Source organism: Pseudophryne corroboree, chromosome 9 (genome assembly GCF_028390025.1).
Source record: "Pseudophryne corroboree isolate aPseCor3 chromosome 9, aPseCor3.hap2, whole genome shotgun sequence".
In the NCBI taxonomy this organism is placed as follows: Eukaryota; Metazoa; Chordata; class Amphibia; order Anura; family Myobatrachidae; genus Pseudophryne; species Pseudophryne corroboree.
In genome coordinates this window covers 139,497,557-139,507,644 of record NC_086452.1, presented here as the reverse complement: position 1 = coordinate 139,507,644, position 10,088 = coordinate 139,497,557, and positions in this window count along the sequence as shown.

Genomic DNA, 10,088 nt, shown 5'->3' with positions numbered 1-10,088 from the left:
GGATCTTTTCAGGAAATACAAGTCGACTTCATACAGTTAACACCCTTTAGGAATTATTGTTATGTGTTGGTGTGCACTGATGTTTTCTCAAACTGGGTAGAGGCATTTCCTGCCGCCACGGATGCTGCTGTGTTTACCGCAAAGGAAAATTGCGCAGAAATTTGTGTGTAGATAATGGTACCCCTAGAAGTAGGAGCAAAGCTTGAAATTGTACTATTGTGATCATTGATACTGCCACTAGTATTATGTAGCTTCGGAACCACTCCCAGATCTTCACTTAACGAATCACCCTGTTCGAAATTTGTTTTTGTTTTGGTATTTGTGTTTTTTGGTTGTTTCTGGAAGACAACCTCATGTCATGATTGATCCGCACAATGATCAGAAATACACCAATGAGGTGACAGTACAGTACCTTATTGAGATGAGCCGGCATTTGAGAACTTGACAAAAGAACTTGAAACTGTTGATTGCTGGTATGCCAAATACTAACTGTCTTGATTGTGAACCAAGAGACTGTGTGATTGTTCTTACGCTCAGGTTGCCTAATAGACAGGTGGGAAGGACCATACCAAGTTTTTTTGACTTCACTAAAGGTCGCCGAAAGAGAGACTTGGGTCCACTCGTCCCACTGCAAGAAGGTCGCTGACCCGGAGAGAACTCGTGACAAAGTAGTTTATTGCTCACATTCATCGAGTTTGTGTGTTCGAAGTGAACTGTGTGTTTCAAGTGAACTGTGTGTTCAAAGAGCAAGGTGGAGAGCAAAGTGAACTGTGTGTTCCAAGTGAACTGTGTGTTCAAAGAGCAAGGCAAAGAGATCGCAAAAGTATCACCAGAGACTCTGTTCCGTGTAGACTGAGAGGCGGCTCTGTTGAACACTACCTGAGCGTACTAAAGGACTGCAGAAAGACCAGTCATTGTAATTGATTTGTTATGAACAAGAGTTGTTTTGTTCTATTTCTCTTTTCTCTCTTTCCCGCTGACAAACATTTTCTTTCAGGATATTCTATTTTTGCGAGGTTTTTTTATGAGGAGTCGAGTGTGGGACTGGAACTGGTTCTGTAGGAAGGAGTGATTTCCTTATAGGATCCCAGGATTAGCCGATCAGTTTGTTAAAGTCAGAGAAAAATCAAAGTTCTAGCAGTTATGGAGTTCACAGGTAATCAGGAACAATCAGACAATGGCTATTCACACATTGCAGATAAAGAGCTCATTAATATATGTGGAAGAAAGGTTTATGAGTGGCTCTCCCCGAACTCCGAAGGTTTATGTTATTTAGGAAGGACACTACTTATAACCCTTGCTCAATGATTAAACAGACCTAGCATACGTTCCAGAAATGGAAACACAGAAAATGATAGGAATATGATGATCATGAAAATTTTATGTCACTGGCTCGATTTGTTGGTGTCTTCTTCATCTACCCAGCAGAACCTCAATCGAATCCAAACATAACTGTACAAAGACGTAGGTACATGTATGTGTGAAATGTTCGTCGCAAATCAGACATTATAGGCCAAAGCACTGTCCCAGCATACTCTATAGGTTGAATGTTGTCCCACACCCAACCAGTGGTCCCGTGACCGCCGAGTGCATATAGAGGATGTCTCGTCCTCCTCCCTGTCTTCCCCAAATATAGTCAAGTGTCTGATTTGCGAAATGCATACATACTTGTGTCTAGATCACCGATTATGGTATGAAATATTTTTTTCTTATGTTAATAATTGAAGGCAGTTATTGTTTGCTGCCAAAGGGTGGACTGTCGAAGTAAAAAATAAGAATTTACTCACCGGTAATTCTATTTCTCGTAGTCCGTAGTGGATGCTGGGGACTCCGTAAGGACCATGGGGATTATACCAAAGCTCCCAAACGGGTGGGAGAGTGCGGATGACTCTGCAGCACCGAATGAGCAAACACAAGGTCCTCCTCAGCCAGGGTATCAAACTTGTAGAACTTTGCAAAAGTGTTTGAACCTGACCAAGTAGCCGCTCGGCAAAGCTGTAAAGCCGAGACCCCTCGGGCAGCCGCCCAAGAAGAGCCCACTTTCCTTGTGGAATGGGCTTTCACTGATTTTGGATGCGGCAATCCAGCCGCAGAATGAGCCAGCTGAATCGTGCTACAGATCCAGCGAGCAATAGTTTGCTTTGAAGCAGGAGCACCCAGCTTATTGGGTGCATACAAAATAAACAGCGAGTCAGTCTTCCTGACTCCAGCCGTTCTGGAAACATATTTTCAAAGCCCGGACTACGTCCAGCAACTTGGAGTCCTCCAAGTCCCGAGTAGCCGCAGGGACCACAATAGGTTGGTTCAAATGAAACGCTGATACCACCTTTGGGAGAAATTGGGGACGAGTCCGCAATTCTGCCCTGTCCATATGGAAGATCAGATAAGGGCTTTTACATGACAAAGCCGCCAATTCTGATACACGCCTCGCCGATGCTAAGGCCAACAGCATGACCACTTTCCACGTGAGATACTTTAGTTCCACGGTCTTAAGTGGTTCAAACCAGTGGGATTTCAGGGAATCCAACACAACGTTAAGATCCCAAGGTGCCACAAAAGGAGGCTGCATATGCAGCACTCCCTTAACAAACGTCTGAACCTCAGGCAGTGAAGCCAGTTCTTTTTGAAAGAAAATGGATAGGGCCGAAATCTGGACCTTTATGGACCCTAATTTCAGGCCCATAGTCACACCTGACTGTAGGAAGTGCAGAAATCGACCCAGCTGGAATTCCTCTGTAGGGGCCATCCTGGCCTCACACCAAGCAACATATCTTCGCCATATACGGTGATAATGCTTAGCTGTTACATCCTTCCTAGCTTTTATCAGCGTATGAATCACTTCATCCGGGATGCCCTTTTCCGTTAGGATCCGGCGTTCAACCGCCATGTCGTCAAACGCAGCCGCGGTAAGTCTTGGAACAGACAGGGCCCCTGTTGTAACAGGTCCTGTCTGAGAGGCAGAGGCCATGGGTCCTCTGTGATCATCTCTTGTAGTTCTGGGTACCAAGTCCTTCTTGGCCAATCCGGAACGATGAGTATTGTTCTCACTCCTCTCTTTCTTACTATTCTCAGTACCTTGGGTATGAGAGGAAGAGGAGGGAACACATATACCGACTGGAATAACCAGGGTGTCACTAACGCGTCCACAGCTATCGCCTGAGGGTCCCTTGACCTGGCGCAATATCTTTTTAGCTTTTTGTTGAGGCGGGACGCCATCATGTCCACCTGTGGCAGTTCCCATCGATTTGCAATCTGTGTGAAGACTTCTTAATGAAGTCCCCACGCTCCCGGGTGGAGGTCGTGTCTGCTGAGGAAGTCTGTTTCCCAGTTGTCCACTCCCGGAATGAACACTGCTGACAGTGCTTGTACGTGATTCTCCGCCCAACGAAGAATCTTTGTGGCTTCTGCCATCGCCACCCTGCTTCTTGTGCCGCCCTGGCGGTTTACATGGGCGACCGCCGTGATGTTGTCTGACTGAATCAGCACTGGTTGGTCTCGAAGCAGGGGCTCCGCTTCGCATGGAACCTGCCGAAGGGAATGGCTTCGTATGAGGCCACCATCTTTCCCAGGACTCGGGTGCAGTGATGCACCGACACCTGTTTTGGTTTTAGGAGGTCCCTGACCAGAGTCACTAACTCCTGGGCCTTCTCCTCCGGGAGAAACACCTTCTTCTGTTCTGTGTCCAGAATCATACCAAGGAAGGGCAGACGCGTCGTAGGAATCAGCTGCGACTTTGGAATATTCAGAATCCAGCCGTGCTGTTGCAACACTTCCTGAGAGTGTGCTACGCTGATCAACAACTGCTCCCTGGACCTCGCCATTATGAGGAGATCGTCCAAGTACGGGATAACCGTAACTCCTTGCTTCCGAAGGAGTACCATCATTTCGGCCATTACCTTGGTAAATACTCTCGGTGCCGTGGACAGACCAAACGGCAACGTCTGGAATTGGTAATGACAGTCCTGTACCACAAACCTGAGGTACTCCTGGTGAGGTGGATAAATCGGGACATGCAAGTAAGCATCCTTGATGTCCAGAGATACCATAAAATCCCCCTCTTCCAGGCTTGCAATGACCGCTCTGAGCGATTCCATTTTTAACTTGAATTTTTTCATATAAATGTTCAAGGATTTTAAATTCAGAATGGGTCTTACCGAACCGTCCGGTTTCGGTACCACAAACAGTGTCACAACTGAGGGCCTGAGCTGACGGGAGGCAGCCTCAGTTGTAGGGGCTGAGATGTACCGGAACCTGGGAGGTTGTATCAGACCCCTGGACATGTAAGTAACATGAATAATAACTGCCCGAAGGCGTGACCACGACAACTTGGATAAAAGTCAATGATGTTTATTATGACAACTCCGCAACACAGCAGCAGTAAAAGAAAACGTAAAAGTCAGCAAATAATAAATACAGTTCCTGGGTACTACAGGATGGCAGGAGCCACAGGGCACTGGTAGTGTGAGATAGTTCTTATGATCTTCTAGATGGAAAGTCCTTACCAGGCCCGACTGTAGCAATGGAGATAACCCAGGATTGTTCCAGCTGGTGTTCCAGGAAAAGCTGGGTTGCTGAAGGTAAAACAGCTGCTGTGGATACTGGCTGGAACCAGACTGTTGTTAGCACGGAGTGGATACTGGCTGGAACCAGTTAAATAATAAATGAACTTGGGAGCGATGAAATATGAACTGAAATGTAGAACTTGAGAGCGGAGAAATAATAATACCGGTGGAGAGTGGTAAAGTGTAGAAAGGACACCGGCCCTTTAAGGGAAGCTGTACTCTGCTGAAAGCTGAGCTGGAAGCAGGTACTGTTGTAGCTGGAAACAGATGAATCCACAATGGATTGGAGAGTCAGGCTACACCGCAGGTGGAATGCTGGTGCGGGTCTCTATGGTGGAAGTCTTGAGACAGGAGCTGGAACCTGGAAGACAATCACAGGAGAGAGACAAACAGGAACTAGGTTTGACAACCAAAGCACTGACGCCTTCCTTGCTCAGGCACAGTGTATTTATACCTGCAGCAAGGAAGGGATTGGCTAGGCAATTATGCAGATTAACAATACTGACAACAGATTGGAGGAAATGATCAGCTGACAGAATCCAAGATGGCTGCGCCCATGCAGACACTTGGAGGGAAGTTTGGTTTGTAATCCATGTGGTAATGAAAACAGTAATGGCGGCGCCGGCCACTGGAGACAGGAGACGCCAGGCTGACAAGTGCACATCCAACCACGCGGACACAGCGGAGGCCGCGGCTGACGTAATCGCCACTCTGACACTCTGCATGCAGAAGCTCAGGGACGGCGGCGGAGGCCGCGGGAGACGCCATGCCAGATGTAATATGGCGTTACTGTGACAGCGTCTCAGAGAGACAGGAGAGGATACAGGAATGTACACATCAGGATAACAGATGGGATCCGGTCCTGGAGCGCTGAGCCAGCCTTAGGAGGCATCTGATGGGTAAGAAATGGCGTCCAGATACCCGGATCGTGACAGCACCCCCCCCTTTAGGAGTGGCCCCAGGACACTTCTTTGGCTTTTGAGGAAACTTGGAATGGAATCTCCGGACCAAGGCAGGAGCATGGACATCAGAAGCATTGGTCCACGACCGTTCCTCAGGACCATAACCCTTCCAGTCAATAAGATATTGTAGTTGACCGTAACGGTGACGTGAGTCCAGGATCTTGGCCACTTCATACTCAACGCCTCGTTGAGTTTGGACTTTCGGAGTTGGAGGAAGTGAGGAATGAAACCGATTCAAGATCAGCGGTTTCAACAGGGAAACATGGAATGTCCTGGGTATTTTTAAGAAGGGAGGCAACTGGAGTCTGTAAGCAACAGGATTGATGACTTGTTCAATCTTGAAAGGACCGATATAGCGAGGTGCAAACTTCATACTGGGAACTCTTAACCTCAAATTCTTCGTGGATAACCATACCCGATCACCCACCTTGAGAGCAGGAACTGCTCGACGCTTCTTATCCGCAAACTTCTTGTACCTGAACGATGCCTTGAGCAGAGCTGATCGTACGCTCTTCCAGATATTGGCAAACTGATGCAAGGTGATATCCACTGCGGGAACAGAAGTTGCTGGAAGCGGATGGAACTCAGGGACTTTAGGGTGGAATCCAAAGTTAGTGAAGAATGGTGTTGAAGCAGATGAAGAATGATACTGGTTGTTATGACAGAACTCGGCCCAGGGAAGTAATTGAACCCAGTCATCTTGAGAGGAGGACACATAGATGCGGAGGAAGGCCTCCAAGTCCTGATTCACCCTCTCGGTTTGACCATTGGTCTGAGGATGGTAAGCCGTGGAAAATTTTAGCTTGACTTGGAGGACTTGACATAAACTTCGCCAGAATTTGGCTGTGAATTGAACTCCTCGATCTGAGATAATTTCTTCAGGAAGACCGTGGAGTCGGAAGATCTCTTGTATGAATACTTGAGCCAACTTGGAAGCTGACGGAAGACCGGTGAGAGGAATGAAGTGTGCCATCTTGGTGAACCGGTCAACTACCACCCAGATGGTATTGAACTTGTTGCACATGGGTAAGTCTGTAATGAAATCCATCGACAAGTGGGTCCATGGTCGACGGGGAACGGATAGTGGAACCAGTTGCCCCGCAGGCGACTGGCGGGATACTTTATGTTGGGCACACTTTGGGCAAGATGCAATAAACTCCAAGACGTCTTTTTTCAGAGTTGGCCACCAATAGGACCTAGAGATAAACTCCAGGGTTTTTTGGATACCTGTATGTCCGGCAAAACGGGAAGCATGGGCCCAATGCATGAGCTTCTTCCTTAGCATCGGCTTCACAAAACTTTTCCCTGATGGGGGCGTAGAGTCCATCCCTACCGTGGAGAATGCCAACGGATTTATAATAGGATGCTTGTCTGAAGACTCTGAATCATTTTCTTGCTCCCATGAGCGGGAAAGGGCATCGGCCTTGCGATTCTGAGAGCCCGGACAGAACTGGAGTTTAAAGTCGAACCTGGAAAAGAAAAGTGCCCATCTGGCCTGACGAGGGTTGAGACATTGTGCGCCCTTCAGGTATAAAAGGTTCTTGTGGTCTGTAAGTATGGTGATTAAATGAGAAGCTCCCTCCAACAGATACCTCCACTCTTCTAGAGCGAGCTTGATGGCTAGCAACTCCTGGTCGCCAATGGCATAGTTGCGCTCAGCTGGGGAGAACTTCCGGGAGAAGAAACTGCAAGGATGTAAATGGCCATCTTTAGCCCTCTGAGATAACACCGCTCCTACTCCAACGGAGGAGGCATCCACCTCTAGGATGAAAGGAGAGTCGATGTCAGGCTGTTTCAGGACAGGCGCAGAGATGAACCTCTGTTTTAAAAGATGAAAAGCTTGCATGGCTTCTTCAGACCACTTGGACGGGTTAGCACCCTTCTTGGTGAAAGCAGTAATAGGCGCCACAATGGTGGAAAAGTCTCGTATAAACTTTCGGTAATAATTGGCGAACCCTAAGAACCTCTGGACCCCTTTGAGGGTTAAGGGTACCGTCCAATTCTGAATTGCTTGTAGTTTCTCAGGATCCATCTCTAGTCCGGAACTGGACACAATGTACCCTAGAAACGGAATGGACTTGACTTCAAAGACGCATTTTTCTAATTTGCAATAGAGATGATTGACACGGAGACGGGACAGAACCTCTTTAACCCAAAAACGATGTTCCTCTAAATCGTTGGCAAAAATGAGGATATCGTCTAGATAGACCACGACATGACGGTATAGAATGTCTCTGAAGATCTCATTGACAAAATGCTGGAAGACAGCTGGAGCATTGCTCAATCCGAAGGGCATGACGAGGTACTCATAATGTCCGTCACGGGTGTTAAAGGCGGTCTTCCACTCGTCACCCTCACGGATCCGGATGAGATTGTATGCACCTCGCAAGTCCAGCTTTGTAAAGATGGTAGCTCCGCTAACTCTGTCAAAGAGCTCAGTAATCAGGGGTAAAGGATAACGGTTCTTGATGGTAATGTCGTTCAAACCTCTGTAGTCGATGCACGGCCGCAGACCACCATCTTTCTTTTTTACAAAAAAGAAGCCTGCGCCGGCTGGGGAAGAAGAAGGTCGAATGAACCCCTTTGCTAGGTTCTCTTTAATGTATTCCTCCATAGAATGCGTCTCAGGCAGAGACAACGGATAAGTTCGGCCTCGAGGTGGAACCTTCCCTGGAACGAGATCAATCGGGCAGTCCCATTCTCTATGAGGAGGAAGGTTATCAGCAGAAGCTTTACTGAACACATCCGTGAAATCTTGATATGGAGGAGGTGGAACATCAGACGACCTGGGGGAGGAAGAACAGACAGGCAATACTTTAAACAAACATGTCTCTGCACAGGAGGAACCCCATGCCAGGATTTGCGTAGTCGTCCAATCAATTGTAGGATTGTGAAGACGGAGCCATGGAAGGCCCAGGACCACAGGATGTGTGGCTCTTGGAATCACTAAAAGTGAAATAAGTTCGGAATGAAGAACTCCCACTCTCAGACGAACTGGTAGAGTCCTTAGAGCAATAACAGTATCAAAAATTTTACTGCCATCCACGGCAGTTAAGGAAAAGGAGGAAGGAAGTCTCTCGGTGGGTAGGGACCACCGTTTAACATAGGCTTCAGTAATAAAGTTCCCAGCTGCTCCGGAATCAAGGAGAGCAATGACGTTCCGATAACGTTGAGCAACTTGAAGCGAGACTGGGAGATTACAATCATGAGGAGATGGAGAGGAGATCATTACTCCTAGCCGGCCCTCTCCTGGGCGAGCTAGGGTTTGGAGTTTTCCCGGACGTTCGGGACAGGCATTGATGGTGTGAGACGGAGCTGCACAGTAAAGACAAAGAGACTCAGAGAGACGTCTTCGGCGCTCAGCAGGAGTTAAACGGGAACGGCCAATTTGCATGGGCTCATCTTTAGATGGTGACAGTTGACGAGGAGGAGGAGCAGAAGATTTTGGAGCAGATGATCTTCCACGCTCAGTTGCTCTCTCTCTGAAACGTAAATCAACTTTCGTGCAGAGTGAGATTAGCTCATCTAACTTAGAAGGTAAGTCTCTGGTAGCTAACTCATCTTTAATAAGCTCAGATAAGCCATGCCAGAATGCAGCATACAGGGCCTCGTCGTTCCATGCCAGTTCGGATGCCAGGATCTGGAACTGTATCAGATATTGTCCTACAGTACGTGACCCCTGGCGTAAACGGAGAATCTCGGATGAAGCTGAGGTTACCCGGCCTGGCTCGTCGAAGATGCGCCTGAATGTTGACACGAATGCAGTGTAAGAAGATAGCAGGGTGTCGGACCTCTCCCATAACGGTGATGCCCAGTCAAGGGCGGAGCCACTGAGAAGAGAGATGATGTAGGCAATTTTTGTACGGTCACTGGGAAAATTGCCAGGTTGTAGCTCAAACTGAATCTCACACTGGTTGAGAAATCCCCTGCAGAATCTTGGAGATCCGTCAAATTTTGCTGGCGTTGGAAGATGAAGACGTGGAGCAGAACTGGGTAAGGTGGGTGGGGTTATAGCTGGAGTCACTGTGGTTGACGCACCAGATGCGCCTGATCCACGGAGAGTTGTCTGAATCCCATCCAGCCGAGTAGAGAGATCCTGGAGACAGCGGATGATGTGGCCCTGTGCAGCCTCCTGATGTTCTAGTCGGGCTGCCAGTTCTTGCATCGGCCTGGCCGCTTGATCCTGGTCTCCGGCTGGATTCATTAGGTCAGTGCTTACTGTCACAACTGAGGGCCTGAGCTGACGGGAGGCAGCCTCAGTTGTAGGGGCTGAGATGTACCGGAACCTGGGAGGTTGTATCAGACCCCTGGACATGTAAGTAACATGAATAATAACTGTCCGAAGGCGTGACCACGACAACTTGGATAAAAGTCAATGATGTTTATTATGACAACTCCGCAACACAGCAGCAGTAAAAGAAAACGTAAAAGTCAGCAAATAATAAATACAGTTCCTGGGTACTACAGGATGGCAGGAGCCACAGGGCACTGGTAGTGTGAGATAGTTCTTATGATCTTCTAGATGGAAAGTCCTTACCAGGCCCGACTGTAGCAATGGAGATAA